We start from the raw sequence: 19,354 nt of genomic DNA on the forward strand, positions 1-19,354 counted from the left end.
TTTTTTTACAAAAACCTAACATTACAGTTTCCATTACAAATGTCTCAATGATTTCTCTTGCGACATTGCTTTTGTCGAATGAACCTGGGTCAATGGAAACCTACCTACTGTCACCAATTTCTCTCTCTGCTTGTACAGGATTTGCAAGGCCAACAAAACACAAACACAGTTAATGATTATTTAACTGTGAGATATTTACCATGAATCCTATGAATAGTAGAAGGGGAAATTGGTGAATATACAGTACACTACCTACACTGTATTTTTTTGCAATAGGGCCTAGTCAAAAGTATTGCACTATATAGCGAATAGGGTGCCAATTTGGACTCAGATGGGAGTTTTGTTCCTCTAGATACTAGGGACATACTCTAAGTAAAACTGAGCCTATAGCTGAAATGACTTTTTTCAGCATAATTATACCTACTAATTGAAATTACACACACTTTGAGAAGTAATGCCTGAGAAATAAAAACAGGCCTGGGGCAACTGTGGTTTTAAATGCCCTTTTATTCCCTTTTTTTATGTAAAAAGACATACTATGCAGTCTTGTTAATACAATTATGCATGTCACTTAATTTAATTTCGCTCTCATTTGATAGGATTGCATGGTGATAGGAGTGTTTCATAACATTTGCATTACATACTTTACATAACAGGTCGTCATACCATAAATAAATAAATAAAAGAAGATGAATGAATAATGCTACCATCTGTTAATGTCATTCTAAACAGCCATAACGTTGTTTTCTCGGGTCTACGTAGGCTGGAGTACACTCGTCCACTTTACATTATGGTAGTTGTAATGGCTGCTATATTTCTGGTAATGCATATTCGGTTATCAGGTTCTTGCCTTTTTTAGCATTGCTTGTCCTTTGTCATATTACTTACTTTCTCCTCACATTCAGTTTTGTTTTTGCATAAAACACAGTGGTTATTTATTCAACACACTGTTTGTAAATGGCTCTCCTCTTTAGAGGAGTGGCATTTTGCAGCCATGTGATTGTGTGTGTCAGACATAAAAGGGCTGAGTGATAGGTGTTGTAAAACAGACAAAGACATACGAATGTCTAAATTACCATTATGAATCACAATCAACGCTTTACAACATGCAAATAAGATTACTCTCACCAGTTTAAATGGATGATTACCATCAGTGATGTAGTGGTAAATAAAAGGTGGGTAAACGCTGATCACTGCGGCGAATAAAGTAATGCTTCTCATATTTTCTGATGCATTTTATGTGCGTTCAAGGCACTTGTGTGCATTTACTCTCCACTCCACCACTGATTACCATGTGTGACCAGACCCAGTTAGGTTACTAATACAAAACATATTAGCTAGAAGTTTAGTTCTGTTTACAAGAGGAGAAAGTAAGATGACAAAGGACAAGCAATGCTAAAAAAGGATAGAACCTGATAACCAAATATGCATTACCAGAAATATAGCAGCCATTACAACTACCATAATGTAAAGGGGACGAGTGTACTCCAGCCTACGTAGATCCGAGAAATCAACTTTATGGCTGTTTAGAATGACATTAACAGATGGTAGCATTATTCATTCATCTTCATTTTATTTATTTATTTATCGGCAAAGACGAAAGAAAGTCAGGCTGCGGCTCTCAAATCCCTTTGATTTATAATGGATGAATGTGTATAGCACATGTAGTAAACCTTGCCTTTGTTGGGAATTGTGTTGTGTGCCTGTGCCAAACAGTGCTGAACAATGCTGAACTGCACCACTCCGCATATAAGACAAACTAGACAAATGAATCATCCCTTTGGTAGGACTGTATGGTTGTATTTTTTTGTTTCATTTTCCCTGGGACACTATGATGACTTGCTGTGTCATAGCCTTTTCTAGCTAGACCATTCATCTTCAATGGGTGTGAAGGTTACGTCCTGCCTACAAGATCACCATTTATCATTGATTGCGGGTGTAACACTCTGATGCCATTGGAATGTGTCACACCTTGGTTGCTCTCTCGCTCTCTCTCTCCACTGTTCCCTTGATGTGGTACACCGTATACGTATATGTTTGCTCTGCATTAGGTTCTTGTTTGTGTGCCTGTGTTTCTCTAGGCATGATTCTGTAAGTACCTTGTTTTTCTGAGAACTGTGCATGCGTGTGTACGTGCGTCTGTGTTTTCTAAGGATCCATCTCTGATCGTGTGGAGAGTGTAAAGACAAGGTCTGCTTGCCAAATGGCACCTTATTCCCTATATACTGTAGTGCACTACTTTTGACCAGAGCCCTGGTCAAAGTAGTAAACCGTATAGGGAATAGGGTATCATTTCGGACGTAACCCCACACTTCATGAGACAGCATTCTCCTCAAGGGGCTAATGTTCTCCCATGAGGTCAGATGCATATTGAATTAAATCAAGTGGAATTGCGACTGCGAAACCGAATGAGAAATAAAATCTCTGACAGGCAGAAATACACGGTTATCATATGTCAAAATACGTTAGACTCTCCTGCCTGATTGTAGACCAATATTCTGAATATCATCTCTGAACATCAATGCTTACAATGACTCTTTCTTTCTTTACTGTAGTCATAATAATGATATATATGGTTATATGATCATTCATAAATGTTTAATCATAAAATCCTTCCATTATTGGCAAGTAAGGATTATATCAAAAAGGAAATTGGAACATTGCTCATGGCTGTACATCGATGTTGATGATGGTGCACCCAATTCTCATAGAGGTCGTAATGCCATTGCATGTTTATGCCATTGTTGCATGTGGCTGTGAGTTGAGGATGAGGTTGTGATGGTAAAGAGATAGGGACAGGGGTACATTGATACATTGATGAAATGTATCAAAGGCAGGTCGAGGGAACTCAGCTCAGCTAATAAATCCTTTAGTACATTGCATGCTCAATCCTTCAATATTTTGCAAGCTTTCATGGTAGAAAAGAGAGCAGCTTTCAAAAGCATATTGTTAATTACACAATTTCCCTATACAATTTATTTCAATTATGTTGCTAAAGAGGCAACCTTTAATCATCATCCATTTGCTTAGTCCCTAATAGTGAACAGATGCCTGCATTATTGTTGCTTATAATTTTCAAGTAGGCAAAAGGACAACTGCCATACCCAGCATGATGGTGTAGTGTGGTATAGTGACCTCCTCTCCTCAGGGAGCTCAAGTCAGGCAGCCTATTGTCCTGCCCTTGATAATTCGCCTCCTTTGCCTTTTCCTCTTCCTCCTTTCATATGTGTGCCACATTGTGTCACCACAGCTGACAAATGGCCAAGCTATGGAACAAAAGTAGGGAGCGGATTGTTACATGCATTTTTGGGGGGGAATTTACATTAAGCAATTATATTCAATTTTTCTTATTCCATGCTAGAGGTAATTGCTTAAATACATTTTCCTCTGGAGACAGACAGACCTCTTTTTGCGCAGTGGCCTCTCTCTCTCTCTCTCTCTCTCTCTCTCTCTCTCTCTCTTTATTTCCCTTCAGCCCTTACCTCCCCCCTCCTTCTCCATCTCTCTCTCCCCATATCCCTTCTCCCTGCTGCATCCTTAAACATTGTCATCTGTGTTTCTGCGGAAGTGGAAGTAGATCAGCAGGGGCCCCAGTCTCTCAGGCACCACACAGTGGTCTGATCACAGAGCAAGAGGCATGCTCGCTCCACAGACAGAAAGGCCAATGATGTAAATAAGGACACCCCTTTGGCTTTCACTGCTGCTTTGCTGTTGTGTTTGCAAAATAGGCAGCCACCAATGTGCCTGATTTTCTAATGTTAAATGCTTCCCCGCTGAGCCAGGTCCTCTGACAACGAATTAAGTCTTCATGATAAGAAAGAAAACGGAAAAGGAAACAATAAGTGGGGTCAGAGATTGAAATAAAAACTAAATGTGGGTCATCCTCGAATCAAAAGGGATGATTTGTAGCTAAGTGTTTTGAAGTGACAAAAGATGATCAGACAGAAAGGCAAGAGTGTCCTTTGTCCCCTTTTAGATCTGCTGTCCCTTGTCGTTTAGTTTTGTATTGTGGACACAGACAGACACAGTGCTCAGGACAGCAGTGAATCAATATAGGCTGCTGGCTGTCTCCCATTATCCTAACAGCGGAATGATGAGTGGGCTCATCCACTCTGCCACTCTTCCCCCAGCATCATGTCTCACTGGGTCGCGCCAGGCTACACCACGACACTAATTTTGACCATTTATCACTCGCCATGTTTGATGTTTTTCATCAGCATGGTTGCCTCCATGGGCACTGAATAATTATAATGTCCCAATCAGGCACGGGCACAGATATGAAATCAAATGTATTTATAAAGCCCTTTTTACATCAGCAGATGTCACAAAGTGCTTATACAGGAACCCAGCCTAAAACCCCAAACAGCAAGCAATTCAGATGTAGAACTCCCTAGAAAGGCTGGAACCTAGAAGACACCTAGAGAGGAACCAGGCTGGTCCAAGGGCTCAGAGTCTCCAGGAGGGGAGGGAGAGAGGGAGATAATTAGAGGGAGCATACTTAAATTCACACAGGACACCAGATAAGACAGGAGAATTACACCAGACATATCAGATTGGCCCTAGCCCTCCGACACATAGACTATTGCAGCATAGATAATGGAGGCTGAGACAGGGGGGTTGGGGGACACTGTGGCCCCGTCCGACGATACCCCCTACAGGGCCATCCAGGCAGAATACAACCCCACCCACTTTGCCAAAGCACAATCCCCACACCACTAGAGGGATATCAACAGACCACCAACTTACTACCCTGAGACAAGGCTGAGTATAGCCCACAAAGATCTCCTCTACCGCGTGAGCCCAAGGGGGCACAAGACCGGACAGGAAGATTGCGTCAGTGACTCAGCCCACTCAAGTCGAGTATAGCACAAAAAAGCCTGGCACAACGAGACACACCCCTCGCAGGGATGGCATGGAAGAGCACTAGTAAGCTGGTGACTCAGCCCCTGTAATAGGGTCAGAGGCAGAGAATCCTAGGGCTCAACTGCCCTGTGAAAATGTGGCCTTGCAGCTTGGTGGACTTCTACATGCATTGTCCACTGGCTACGGGCGGTGAGTTTGAATATTGCAGTAGGCTACTTTATGTTGGATCTGTCATGCGACTGTCAGGAACACAGAATAGGGAAATTTGACTATTTGTTAGTAAGGGGAATATCATAGAATCAGAGTAAACTCAAATCAAGTAAAAACAAATATGTTTCGACAGCATAGCTAGCTTGCATTTGTTATGATCAGCTGATAGTCCATCCTTTTCCCAATGTCAATCATCTCTAGTCATCTCTAGTTAGTAGTAGTGACTGGCACAACTTGCTTACCATGTGTGATGAGTGATTGGGTTGTTGCAGAAAATAGCAGAGGCAGGTAGCCAAACTACCGGGAGGGGAGATTTGAGCACCTGCCACCCGAACGGTCTGTGCATGGCCCTGGTCGCGATACGATGTAAACTGTGGTCAATGTTTAACTTCGATTGAAAATATTGTTTAGTTTCTCTCCTTGTTTTTGGAAATGCAGGTTTTGGACATTGGCATTCAATTGCTTCGCTTCCTTGTGAGTTGTTATTGCACATCCTGAATATGCCAACCAGCGTAAACTCCCGTATATGTTTTTTGGTTTGTTGTAAAAGCCCATCAGCAACCCTTGAACATTCTGTCAGTATTTCCGCAACAAGCATGTGCAGTAGAGTGCAGCTGTGTTGTACTAAAAGAGGCTCCCGGCTGAATGGGTAAGACGTCTAGATTTGACTTAACAGTCTTAAAAGCAAATGTAATTGATAGAAGTGGGACGACAAAGGGATCAAATTAGTGATGCCATTAGGAAGACTGGGAGAGAGGAAATCTGTGGCAAAACCTATGGGAGGAGACCTCTTGATTAAATCCACTGTTAAAATAATAGCTCATGGGTTAGAGGCATGATGCTTCTGCTATCTTTGTTGTGAGGGACGAGGGAAACAATCCATCAGTAGGGTGTATGTAAAGCTGAATACAATGTGTAGTAGTTCTTCTTCACTAAGATCATAGTAGCAGAACCAACATAAACATACATCAATAGTGTTTTTTTTCTCCACCCCTAATACAGAACACAGAATTTCAAAGCACTAACGTCAACACGGGTCCAGGAGCTTAGAGGCTTTCTGATTTACTCTAGTAATCCTGTCTGTAACTCCTCTTACATGTGACTCCTGTAAGAGTAGGGTGACACTAATGCTAATTAAGAAAATGAGAGGGAAATAAATAACTACTCAGAATCCTTAATTTGACTTAATATGACCTTGTTTTAGAGTTGTTTTGGTTTAAAGTGATCAGATGCAAATTATGTGCATTTTTACAGAGGATGTTGATGTCATCCACCCTAAGAATTAATTGCCTTGCATTCTGATTAGAGCTGTAATGGTATTAACTAGAATTGAACACAATTACCTATTTTTTCCAGTGTACTGCCCCCAAAGCCAAATGTGGGCAAATATTCTTGAATGAATTGGGAACATACACAAAAGTATGTAGACGCCCCTTCAAATTAGTAGATTCGGCTATTTCGGCACCTGTTGCCGAATATATATAGTGCCAACTGTAAAGTTTGGTGGAGGAGGAATAATGGTCCGGGGCTGTTTTTCATGGTTCAGGCTAAGCCCCTTAGTTCCAGTGAAGGGACATCTTAACAATACAGCATACAATGACATTCTAGATGATTCTGTTCCTTCAACTTTGTGGCAACAGTTTGGGGAAGGCCCTTTCCTGTTTCAGCATGACAATGCCCCCATGTACATTGTGGTAGAACTTGACTGGCCTGCACAGAGCCCTGATCTCAACCCCATCCAACACCTTTGGGAGGAATTGGAACGCTAACTGCGAGCCAGGCCTAATCACTCAACATCAGTGCCCGACCTCACTAATGTTCTTGTGGCTGAATGGAAGCAAGTCCTCGCAGCAATATTCTAACATCTAGTGGAAAGCCTTCCCAGAAGAGTGGAGGCTGTTATAGCAGCAAAGTGGGGACCAACTCCATATTCATGCCCATGATTTTGGAATGAGATGTTCGAGCAGGTGTCCACATACTTCTAGCCGTGTAGTGTGGTAAGGAAGACATGACTTGACCCAAATTATGAATGGCTGTGCATGTTAACTGGAGGTTAAAAGAAAATGGCTTCTAGGAAAGAAAATGTGTATTTTCCTTGGCATCCAGGACCAATCACTGTTGTGTATTGGAAATTGTGATTTCCAAAGATTGGGCTCAACATAATGCAGCACGGCTATCTGCAGCACAGCGGGGAGGAAAATGGCTTTCATTAAATTACATTGAAGTTTATACATCAGTGATGATAAGGGCAGTATGGGCCTGCCAACTCCCTAGAAACAAGATTGAAACTGCTCCGTCTCTCACAATATGAAGAAATTAAGTATTCTATTCATTTTCTGCTGCAGATGCATATGTAGAGGTAAATGAAATCAGAAGATTTTATTTAAAAGCAATGTGACAGAGTAAATAAAAAGAAAGGACATTCATATTACTGTAGTTATTCTACACAGGCAGGTACTGTATCAGTTGGGATTCAGTGTGAATATTTGTCTGTATATATAACTGGGTGGGCCTATAAGAATAAAAGTGTATCAGTATTCTGGAGGCATATAAGCGTAAATAGTACTTTATTGATGCTATTAAATTAAGTTGACGGTTTAGTCCATAATCCTCTCGATGATTAGATGAACAATTGTCAACGTCAATCGAGGCTCCTTATTAAGGTCTGGAACAAGTCACATCAACCTGCTCTGTTGCTGTGTGTTTAAAAAGAAATGGACACCTTGCAGCACCGAAATGGCAACATACAAGTGTCAAACAAACTGTTGATAAACCCTTTCACAGATTTCAAGCGTATGTCATACAATTTTAGCTTCTCCTGCCTCCAACCATAGTAGTTGGCAGAGTGGCTTCAGTGTTGAAAGCTTACTGTGCATCCCCTGTATAGTGTGCAATTCCAATAGGTACAGATGAGTCATAGGCTATCCATTGAAAGTGATGGGCCACCTGTCTTCTCTATTTTATCAATGTTTATGATAAAAATACACAAGATACACAAAACAAATTCCAAGACATCTAAATAATGCAAAGATACTGAATTAGGTTATTACTGACATTTGAAGTGATGTCTAGTCTACTCTCCTCTTTTGACATTGGATTTAGCCATCAGAGTCCCCGCTTTTTGGGGGGTGGATGACACCATTGCTTGAATTGATGGGTAGCCTCTGAAATGACACCCTAATCCCTACATAGTGCACTATTTTTGACCAGGGCCCATAGGGACGCAACCCTAGTTTTAGTGTCTGTCCAGAGATCAATTAGGTTAGGAGTGAATAGCCTCAGAGGAAGTGATGCAATTAGAGCTGCAGTGTCGGAGAACTGTGTATCCATCCACAAGTTCATTTATCACCAATTAAAAACAAATAGACTTTGCACTGGTGTGATCATCAGCTTCATCACTTTTCTATTGAATCTTTATCAACAGTTCATTATTGGTTCGTGAAGAAAAGGAATAAGAAGGAAGCCTTCAGCATGATGCTCAGAGTAAATTCCTGATGTAGGATAGGCAAGACAAATATGGAGATGTGAGTTATAACTATCTACCCTCTCATGTCTTTCAATTACAAGAGGGGAAAGCATATCCGAATGGACCCAGATAGCTTGCTTTAGCTATCTGAACAACCCAACATATGGAAAATCCTATTTCTAAATGTGAAACACACACAGTTGCCATCTGAAAATTGTGAATTACTACCACCACAGAAATACATCTCTCCAAGCTAATGATATGCAATATAGTAAAAAATAGAAATGGAAAGGGAAAAATATGCACAAATGCTTTACGGTCGAGTTCAGTGGTGGCTGCCTTATCCTTTGAGTAATTGTCAATTGGGGAGGTTTTGCCGTTTTAGTATGAAATGAACACACTCACTCCTGTCTTGAGTTTGTTCCCATAGTGGAGGCGCATTAAGCATCAGTGACTGGAGAAGGTTGAGGAGAATTGATGTAGGAAGGGCTTTTATAGGGCAAGATTCGCAACCTGACACCACTACATCACTTTTCAGGGTGAAGATGTTGCCGCCTGAGACCCAACCGGGCCCTATTCATTTATACTGCTTCACAGGAACGTGTTACCAAAGAGAAATGTAGCCAATAATACGGATGTGTTGTAAATGATCAAGTCTCTATTCCAAGCATGTGTCCCTCATCTCGGTGTAGAGTTGATAAATGGAGCATATGATTGGATGTGTACATTTCTTATGAAAGCATTGGATAATAACATTCATACTAAATTACAAGCTGAGAATTTTCGCTGGCAGTGGGAAATTGTTCATTACTAAGCAATGTGTAGTGCAACACATTTCAAAAAGTGACATTGTGCATTGTGTTTGGAAAGAAAGCACACAGGATTACACAGTTGCATTTAACCCCTACTCATCCCAGACTCAAAACTGTGACACATCGAAAATAAAGAGCAACGAAAGAGAAGTGAAGAACAAGAATAATGTTTGCTGTTAATTAACTCTAGAAATTGGCAGGCAGCTCCAACTCATTGCAGATAGTGTGTGACCCTTAGCTTTGCTGAGGAAATCCATTTCAATGCTCTTATCCTTTTTATTAATTTATAATGCCTACTCTCAGTGTGCGCCATTATCTCGGAAGATACTTGCAGTTAGCCTTTCTACTGTCCATGTGTGTTAATGGACATGAGTTCACCTGGAAATGCTTTGATCGAGGTTGCGTCTCAAATTACACCCTAATCCCTATATAGTGCAGTAATCCCTATTTATAGAGGGAATAGTGTGCCATTTGGGACACAATCTATTTCAATGGGAAAATTGAGAAAATATACTGAGAGTGGTTTGGCTTTTGTTTCTGTGGATTGTACTGTACAGTATTTTATTGGAGAAATGCATTTCATGTTGTGTACCGTCTTTCTGTAATCCCATTCCTACTCACCTACTTCCATTAGCCCCTTAGGATGTTACTGTCAGATCAGCATCTCATAGGAGCTAACTAGTCTCTATGCATCTTCCAAGATACAACTGGACTGACTGTCAGTTTGCTGTTTTTTGTAAATATGTGAGAACTACGTCAGAGGTAGCTGCCGATCGGTTTCTGAGACAATGTGACTTGATTTTTGTTGGCTACGTGTCATCCTCCATGCAGAGATTATGCTGTGTGGATGTCATATCAAATTGCAACTCCAGATTGAAACAGAAAAACAGTCAATACCTACATATCCAAACATCTCCTAACATGTCTATTTACATGGAACAACGTAAAAAAAAAAGACACAAAGGTACTGATGCTAATGTAAGCTTGTGACAGTATAAATGTTCTGCAAAAGTAGAAAGTATTTCAGCCAAATATTTACAACATTCTCCCTTCATATACACTGCTCAAAAAAATAAAGGGAACACTTAAACAACACAATGTAACTCCAAGTCAATCACACTTCTGTGAAATCAAACTGTCCACTTAAGAAGCAACACTGATTGACAATACATTTCACATGCTGTTGTGCAAATGGAATAGACAACAGGTGGAAATTATAGGCAATTAGCAAGACACCCCCAATAAAGGAGTGGTCTTGCAGGTGGTAACCACAGACCACTTCTCAGTTCCTATGCTTCCTGGCTGATGTTTTGGTCACTTTTGAATGCTGGCGGTGCTTTCACTCTAGTGGTAGCATGAGACGGAGTCTACAACCCACACAAGTGGCTCAGGTATTGCAGCTTATCCAGGATGGCACATCAATGTGAGCTGTTGCAAGAAGGTCTGCTGTGTCTGTCAGCGTAGGGTCCAGAGCATGGAGGCGCTACCAGGAGACAGGCCAGTACATCAGGAGACGTGGAGGAGGCCATAGGAGGGCAACAACCCAGCAGCAGGACCGCTACCTCCGCCTTTGTGCAAGGAGGAGCAGGAGGAGCACTGCCAGGGCCCTGCAAAATGACCTCCAGCAGGCCACAAATGTGCATGTGTCTGCTCAATCAGTCTGAAACAGACTCCATGAGGGTGGTATGAGGGCCCGACGTCCACAGGTGGGGGTTGTGCTTACAGCCCAACACCGTGCAGGACGTTTGGCATTTGTCAGAGAACACCAAGATTGGCAAATTCGCCACTGGCGCCCTGTGCTCTTCACAGATGAAAGCAGGTTCACACTGAGCACATGTGACAGACGTGAAAGAGTCTGGAGACGCCATGGAGAACATTCTGCTGCCTGCAACATCCTCCAGCATGACCGGTTTGGCGGTGGGTCAGTCATGGTGTGGGGTGGCATTTCTTTGGGGGGCCGCACAGCCCTCCATGTGCTCGCCAGAGGTAGCCTGACTGCCATTAGGTACCGAGATGAGATCCTCAGACCCCTTGTGAGACCAAATGCTGGTGCGGTTGGCCCTGGGTTCCTCCTAATGCAAGACAATGCTAGACCTCATGTGGCTGGAGTGTGTCAGCAGTTCCTGCAAGAGGAAGGCATTGATGCTATGGACTGGCCCGCCTGTTCCCCAGACCTGAATCCAATTGAGCACATCTGGGATATCATGTCTCGCTCCATCCACCAACTCCATGTTGCACCACAGACTGTCCAGGAGTTGGCGGATGCTTTAGTCCAGGTCTGGGAGGATATCCCTCAGGAGACCATCCGCCACGTCATCAGGAGCATGTCCAGGCGTTGTAGGGAGGTCATACAGGCACGTGGAGGCCACACACACTACTGAGCCTCATTTTGACTTTTTTTAAGGACATTACATCAAAGTTGGATCAGCCTGTGGTGTGGTTTTCCACCTTAATTTTGAGTGTTACTCCAAATCCAGACATCCATGGGTTGATAAATTTGATTTCCATGGATAATTTTTGTGTTATTTTGTTGTCAGCACATTCAACTATGTAAAGAAAATAATATTTCATTCATTCAGATCTAGGATGTGTTATTTTAGTGTTCCCTTTATTTTTTTGAGCAGTGTAGTATTGTTAGAAATGTTTACATCAACATTTGTGGAATAAACTATTGTGTCTCTGTGATAAGTGGAAAACTAGTGCTGTGTCCCAAATGGCACCCTATTCCCTATATATTGTTTTATATATATTTTGACCAGAGCTCGTCAGAAGTAGTACAGTAAACACCCTGCCTACAGACAGAAACTAAAACAAGAAGCTCCCGCATTCAGGTCTGTTCTTCGCTGGTCCGACTAATCTGATTCCACGCTTCAAGACTGCTTTGATCACATAGATTGGGACATGTTCCGCATTGCGTCCAACAACAACATTGAGGAATAAGCTGATTCGGTGAGCGAGTTCATTAGAAAGGGCATTGACAAGGTCGTTCCCATAGCAACGATTAAAATATTCCCAAACCAGAAACCGTGGATTGATGGCAGCATTCGCATGAAACTGAAAGCGCAAACCACTGCTTTTAACCCGGGAAATGTGACCGGAAACATGACCGAATACAAACAGTGTAGCTATTCCCTCTGCAAGGCTATCAAACAAGCTAAGCGTCAGTATAGAGACAAAGTACAGTAACAATTTAACGGCTCAGACACAAGAGGTATGTGGTAGGGTCTACAGTCAATCACGGATTACAAAAAGAAAACCAGCCACGTCACGGACCCGGATGTCTTGCTCCCAGGCAGAATAAATAACTTTTTTGCCCGCTTTGAGGACAATACAGTGCCTGACACAGCCTGCAACAAAAACCTGTGGACTCTCCTTCACTGCAGCCGACGTGAGTAAAACATTTAAACGTGTTAACCCTCACAAGACTGCAGGCCCAGACGGCATCCCCAGCCGCGTCCTCAGAGCATGCGCATGTTTACGGACATTTTCAATCAATCATTATCCCAGTCTGCTGTTCCCACATGCTTCAAGAGGGCCACCATTGTCCCTGTTCCCAAGAAAGCTAAGGTAACTGAGCTAAATGACTACCGCCCTGTAGCACTCACTTGAAGTGCTTTGAGAGACTAGTCAAGGACCATATCCTCCACCCTACCTGACACCCTAGACCCACTCCTATTTGCTCACCACCCAAATAGGTCCAGAGACGATGCAATCTCAACCACACTGCACACTGCCCTAACCCATTTGGACAAAAGGAATACCTATGTGGGAATGCTGTTCATCGACTACACCTCAGCATTTAACACCATAGTACCCTCCAAACTCGTCCCTTGGTCTCGACCCCGCCCTGTGCAACTGGGTACTGGACTTCCTGACGGGCCGCCCCCAGGTGGTGAGGTTAGGTAACAACATCTCCACCCTGCTGATCCTCAACACTGGGGCCTCACAAGGGTGCATTCTGAGCCCTCTCCTGTACTCCCTGTTCACCCACGACTGCGTGGCCATGCACGCCTCCAACTCAATCATCAAGTTTGTGGACGACACTACAGTGGTAGGCTTGATTACCAACAACGATGAGACGGCCTACAGGGAGGAGGTGAGGGCCCTCGGAGTGTGGTGTCAGGAAAATAACCTCACACTCAACGTCAATAAAACTGTCTGTGTGGTCCACCCACACAGACAGCGTCGTGAAGAAGGCGCAGCAGCGCCTCTTTAACTTCAGGAGGCTGAAGAAATTTGGCTTGTCACCAAAAGCACTCACAAATTTCTACAGATGCACAATCGAGAGCATCCTGTCGGGCTGTATCACCGCCTGGTACGGCAACTGCTCCGCCCACAACCGTAAGGCTCTCCAGAGGGTAGTGAGGTCTGCACAACGCATCACCGGGGGCAAACTACCTGCCCTCCAGGACACCTACACCACCCGATGTCACAGGAAGGCCATAAAGATCATCCAGGACAACAACCACCCGAGCCACTGCCTGTTCACCCCGCTATCATCCAGAAGGCGAGGTCAGTACAGGTGCATCAAAGCAGGGACCGAGAGACTGAAAAACAGCTTCTATCTCAAGGCCATCAGACCGTTAAACAGCCACCACTAACATTGAGTGGCTGCTGCCAACATACTGACCACTTTAATAATGGGAATTGATGGAAATGTATGTCAATTATATCACTTGCCACTTTAAACAATGCTACTTACTATAATATTTACATACCCTACATTACTCATCTCATATGTATATGTATATGTATATACTGTACTCTATATCATCTACTGCATCTTTATGTAATACCAGTATCACTAGCCACTTTAAACTATGCCACTTTGTTTACATACCCTACATTACTCATCTCATATGTATATACTGTACTCGATACCATCTACTGGATCTTGCCTATGCCGTTCTGTTCCATCACTCATTCATATATCTTTATGTACATATTATTTATCCCTTTACACTTGTGTGTATAAGGTAGTAGTTTTGGAATTGTTGGGTTAGATTACTCATCGGTTATTACAGCATTGTCGGAACTAGAAGCACAAGCATTTCGCTACACTCACATTAACATCTGCCAGCCATGTGTATGTGACAAATACATTTGATTTGATTTGATACAATAATGTTAAAAGACCTATAGGCGCTCTGTATGGAGCTGGCTGGAGAGAGAAAGAATGTTATCCTTGTGAAATTGGCCAATGATGACCATAGAGTTTGAAAAGTCAAAAGGAGAGTGTTTCTATGTGTTTCTATGTTAAGTATGGTTATTGTCAGCCACTATATGACAGGTTAATTCATTAATGCTAAAGTTTGATGCCCTCTGTTAGCATTTTCTAAGCAACACATAAATTGTAAGCTACCTTCATTAGATACATTTCAATTTCAAAACTTTAGTCCTACAGAACCGTGGGATTCTGATTCAGGTTACTACTACAGAGCCAGAGCAAGAGAAGGTAAAGAAAAGTTTTGGTTCCCAATAATATGTCTGACTGAAAATTAAGTGAGTGGTTGCCTCTTAAGCTCCGCGGACCTGGTATCTGGCCCAAACCAACCGCTCAGAGTTTATTTCACAGATATAAATGTTTGTCTTTTGGGAATGTAATCATACAGTACTTATCTCCCATCTGGCATGGGGACCGTAGAGGAGACTGCAGAGGATTCTGGTTAGAAGAGTAATTTCCTGCAAAAAGGCGAAAGAACACTTTGTTGACTATATGTGAACACACACTCTCAGGGACACTAGGGGGCCATTATTATGGGAACATTGGCATCTAAGCACCCTTTTTATATCTGTTATTTTATCTCAAATTATTTGAGTTGAGTCACATTTCACCTTCATCTAATACTGTCTATGACATGCATTCCAAATGGCACCCTATTCCCTACATCTGGAAAAGGGTGCCATTTGGGATGCTAAAGGTAAGCACAATGGGCAGGCAGGCTGCATAGATGCGAGAGACTAGATAGATTGTATTTCAACCCCATTGTTACACAGCCCCAGATATTATTTGGCAACCTGTCATTAAGTGCCTTTGGACAAGGTATGGTAGTAGGTGCCAGGAGCATCGGTTTCTGTCAAGAACTGCAATGTTTCTGGGTTTTCCACACTCAACAGTTTCCCGTGTGTATCAAGAATGGTTCACCACCTAAAAGGACATCCAGCCAACTTTACACAACTATGGGAAGTGTAGAGTCCCACAATGGAGGTGTCATAATACCCATAAAACCTAGCATTCAAAAACTCTTAAAATAAGGGCTTGGTTTTGTGTAGGTTTGCCCTGGCGTGACATTTTGATAACCATGTAAATCTCTCTCGGACATGGTGACTTTTATCAACATATTCGGCTCTATTTACTCTCAGATGGGAAAATGCTAATTAGCATTAAAGTAGACATCATGCAAAAGGTTGTATGGGTATGGGACTCATACTGTGGTACTCCATTGGAGTCAACATGGGCCAGCCCCAGTGGAGTCAACATGGTCCATGCCGTGGTGATTGAAGCTGTTCTAAGGGCAAAAGGGGTGGGTGCAACTCAATATTAGGAAGGTGTTCCTAATGTTTTGTATTCTTAGAGTATGTCTAATTGCTGTACACTGGATGAGAGCCGTAGGATGTCAAAGTGTGAGTGTTCTCAAACCTCAAATTGAACTGCAAAGTGACTTATCAATGTTCAAATTAGAGAAGTACTATGTGTCATCACTTTGTTCATTATTGATTTTCCTGGTTAAGTAAGGGTTGTCTGAGTAAGTATTTATTGTTTAACTAATTATAGGCAATAAGTGTGCATTGTCTGATTGTACAAAATCTCAATTTGCCACCATCAAAGCCAGAGGTTCTGGCTTGCTCCTAAACTAAGACGCTGATCATGTATTTTTCCATGTCAACACAACTTGTATTATATCCGGTTATCCGTCTCATAAGTAACCACAGCGTCTTATACCACAAAGTGGTGCTTAGATTGTCGCCACTTGTCCTTGGAGATTAAAGTGAAAAGTAGTGGCAAGCAGTACAAATGGTCTCTATTGAACAGATGTGTTGGAAATCGTTTAAACCTAGGCAATCCGTTTATGTGATTTATTTCCCTAAGATGATAAGGAGGGATTAGTCAGAGAATTAACAGCATGTTCTCTTGTTGCATTTCTGCTCAGACGACAAGTCACATCTGACCGCCATGCGCATGATTTATCATCACATATACAAGAACATCGGACTCCAAAGTCAACACTGTCTGGCTGCTTTCCTGTCCCTGCCTTGAATGAGAATATTTCCACAGTATAGCGCTTAATGAGGTAAGAGATTAAGATGTCGCCCTCAAATCGCTAAGGCTCAATTAGCACGATGGATTCAAAATGACTTTTAGTTTACCAAAACGTTTGGATAGACTGTTATGAAGTGCTTTTTGATTTAGCTAAAATTACAAATCTAACTTGGGAGGTTATGGCCAGTTTTTTACAGGGTGAAACCATTAACTGTTTTAATAAGGGAATCTGGCAAATGCTTAAATGTGTCATGCAGTAAACAGGATGGTAGCTAGTGCTGGTGGCTTGACCAGGTTTGTTCATTTATATTATGAATGTTAATTCTGAATGTTGTTACTGGAGTAATTACAGCCTTACACAGGTATGTGAGACAATTAATGTAAAGTGTTACTGGAGTGATACTAACATTTTGTTAATGTTATAATAGATTAAGGACAAAATGCCCTGTCCTCACTTATCCTTTCATTCCAAAGGGGTCCAACCTAACCTGGCTCTAATAGGGGTAGCTGTGGAGGACAGGTCAATATGGTCTGTATGAGATGTGGCCAACAGGGGAAAGGATTTATTTGAGTGGTTATATTAAGGCTGCCTCCCAAATGGCACCCGATTCCATTTATAGTGCACTACTTTAGACCAGAACCCTATGGGCCCCGGTTAAATGTGCTGCATAAAATAGGGAATAGGGTGCCATTTGGGATGCAACGCTAACCTGGGAGATAAAGGACCTCCACCTCCTCAGGTTACCTTTTCTGTGACGCTGAGGCACAATACTCCCCCCTCCTGATTTCACAGCTAAGATATTTCACTTACTAGCACTTGACACTCCCACTGCATCCCAAATGGTACACTATCCCCTTTATATTGCACTACTTTTGACCAGTGCCATTTTGCATTATAACGGGAATAGTGTGCCATTTGGGAGGCAACCTTCGAAGAATCTGGAGAGGCCACACAATTTAAAACCCAGAGTGCCTGGTATATGGATGTTGCCTGAGTCAAAGCCTAAAGGGTAACGATAACTGCTGAACTCTGTGATCCTGTGGAGAAATTGTGTTTTCTGAGAGGTGTGGCTGGCGCCTGACCCCTTGCTTTCCAATAATCAATGTTTTATGAGATTACTGAGACATCATGTTTGCCATGCAGGTGTCCTCCAGATCTATAGTGCCAGCATTTGACCCCATAAACTGTAGCATTGATTAAACATTATGAAATGTTTATAGCCTTTGTGAGTGAGGCACTTATGTTCAGATGTATTTTTCAGAGAAAGAGAGTGCTGTATTTGCGAGTTGAAATTGAGGCCAAACTATCCACTTGTTACAATTGGACCAAGTAGAACTGTTCTGAGTTGACCTACAAACGGTTCTTGACCGGTAATAAGCTGAAGAGCTTATCTGTAGATATTCCCTCAGTCTTAAATTGCGTCCCAGACGTCACCCTATTCCCTTTATAGTGCACTACTTTTGATCAGTGCCCTTTAGGCCCTGATCAAAAGTAGAGCCCTATTTAGGGAATAAGGTGCCATTTGAGATGCAGCCAATAGGCCTATTGTACGGTGTCTGCTGTCAGCTGTATTTAGAAACAATGGCTGACAGGCCTGACCTCTGGGACAGTGAGACACACAAACTGGATTACCTGCTGATATCCTGTACTGTACCTCACGACTCTCTTATCCCTGCTCTGTCTCTCCAAGATTATACTACCCAAGAAACCAACCACATGCAAAGCAGAACAAGAGAATAAGATATTCATACTGCTAAAAAAAACTTCAGGAAACAGCAAGATACATATCTTGTTGTTAAATAGCTACCGAGCTACAGTATAAGGCTTTGAAGTATTCATTAAGTTATTTCCATCTTTTTCCAAACATTGCCTCTGTTGCTACCGGAAAATAAACAGATCCAGGACATGTCAATTTTAGCTTTAAACGTTAGCTGCTGTAGAACCCAGAGCCATTTCCTTTCTAAAACTACTTGTTATGGTGGAGGGTAGGAGAACATAATGAACGCCACCGGAATAGGAACACTGGGTGTGGGAGAGAGAACTGAAGCAGAGGCCCACATACTGATAGAGGACCTCTGAACATTAGTGATCCGTCTCACCTCACAGTGGGAGAGCGCCTTATCTCACTCCTAGATTATGGTGCTAGTTTCCTCTGAAAATAAAACATATATTTTTTTCTGTGTGCGTTGGGGTGTGTTTGTGTCTGTGTACATAACTGAAGTAAACTTGAAACAGGCGAAGAGAAGAGAAGAGTCTTCAGGCAACTGTAGCCAATGTCACTGAGTCCATGGCCTTGCAAGTATAGTGTTGCCTCAGCCACACAGTCTATAAAATAAGCTTTGACATTATAAAGCACATAGAGGAAAACCCATAAAAGTGTCAGAGACTCCAGTCACCCAAGTCATAGACTGTTTTCTCTGTTACTCCACGGCAAGTGGTACCAGAGCCCCAAATCTAGGACCAAAAGGTTCCATAACAGATTCTACCCCCAAGCCATAAGACTGCTGAACAATTAATCAAATGGCCACCGGAGTATTACATTGACCCCTCCCTCCATTTGTTTGTGCACTGCTGCTACTCGCTGTTTATTATCTATGCATAGTCACTTCACCCCTACCTATAGGTGCAAATTACCGCAACTAATCTGTACTCCCGCACACTGCCAACTGCCGTGTTGGTTAATGGCTTGTAAGTAAGCATTTCACGGTAAGGTCTACACTTGTTGCATTCAAATAAATAAA

General features: G+C 42.4%; 1 protein-coding gene across 1 annotated transcript in view; it reads left to right on the forward strand.

Moving 5' to 3' along the window:
* The window catches only part of LOC110490018 (cadherin-18), a 404,998-nt gene that overhangs the window by 124,777 nt on the left and 260,867 nt on the right, over window positions 1-19,354 (forward strand). The window lies entirely within an intron of this gene.

This window comes from Oncorhynchus mykiss, chromosome 15 (genome assembly GCF_057628025.1).
Source record: "Oncorhynchus mykiss isolate SJ-2025 chromosome 15, ASM5762802v1, whole genome shotgun sequence".
NCBI classification, from domain to species: Eukaryota; Metazoa; Chordata; class Actinopteri; order Salmoniformes; family Salmonidae; genus Oncorhynchus; species Oncorhynchus mykiss.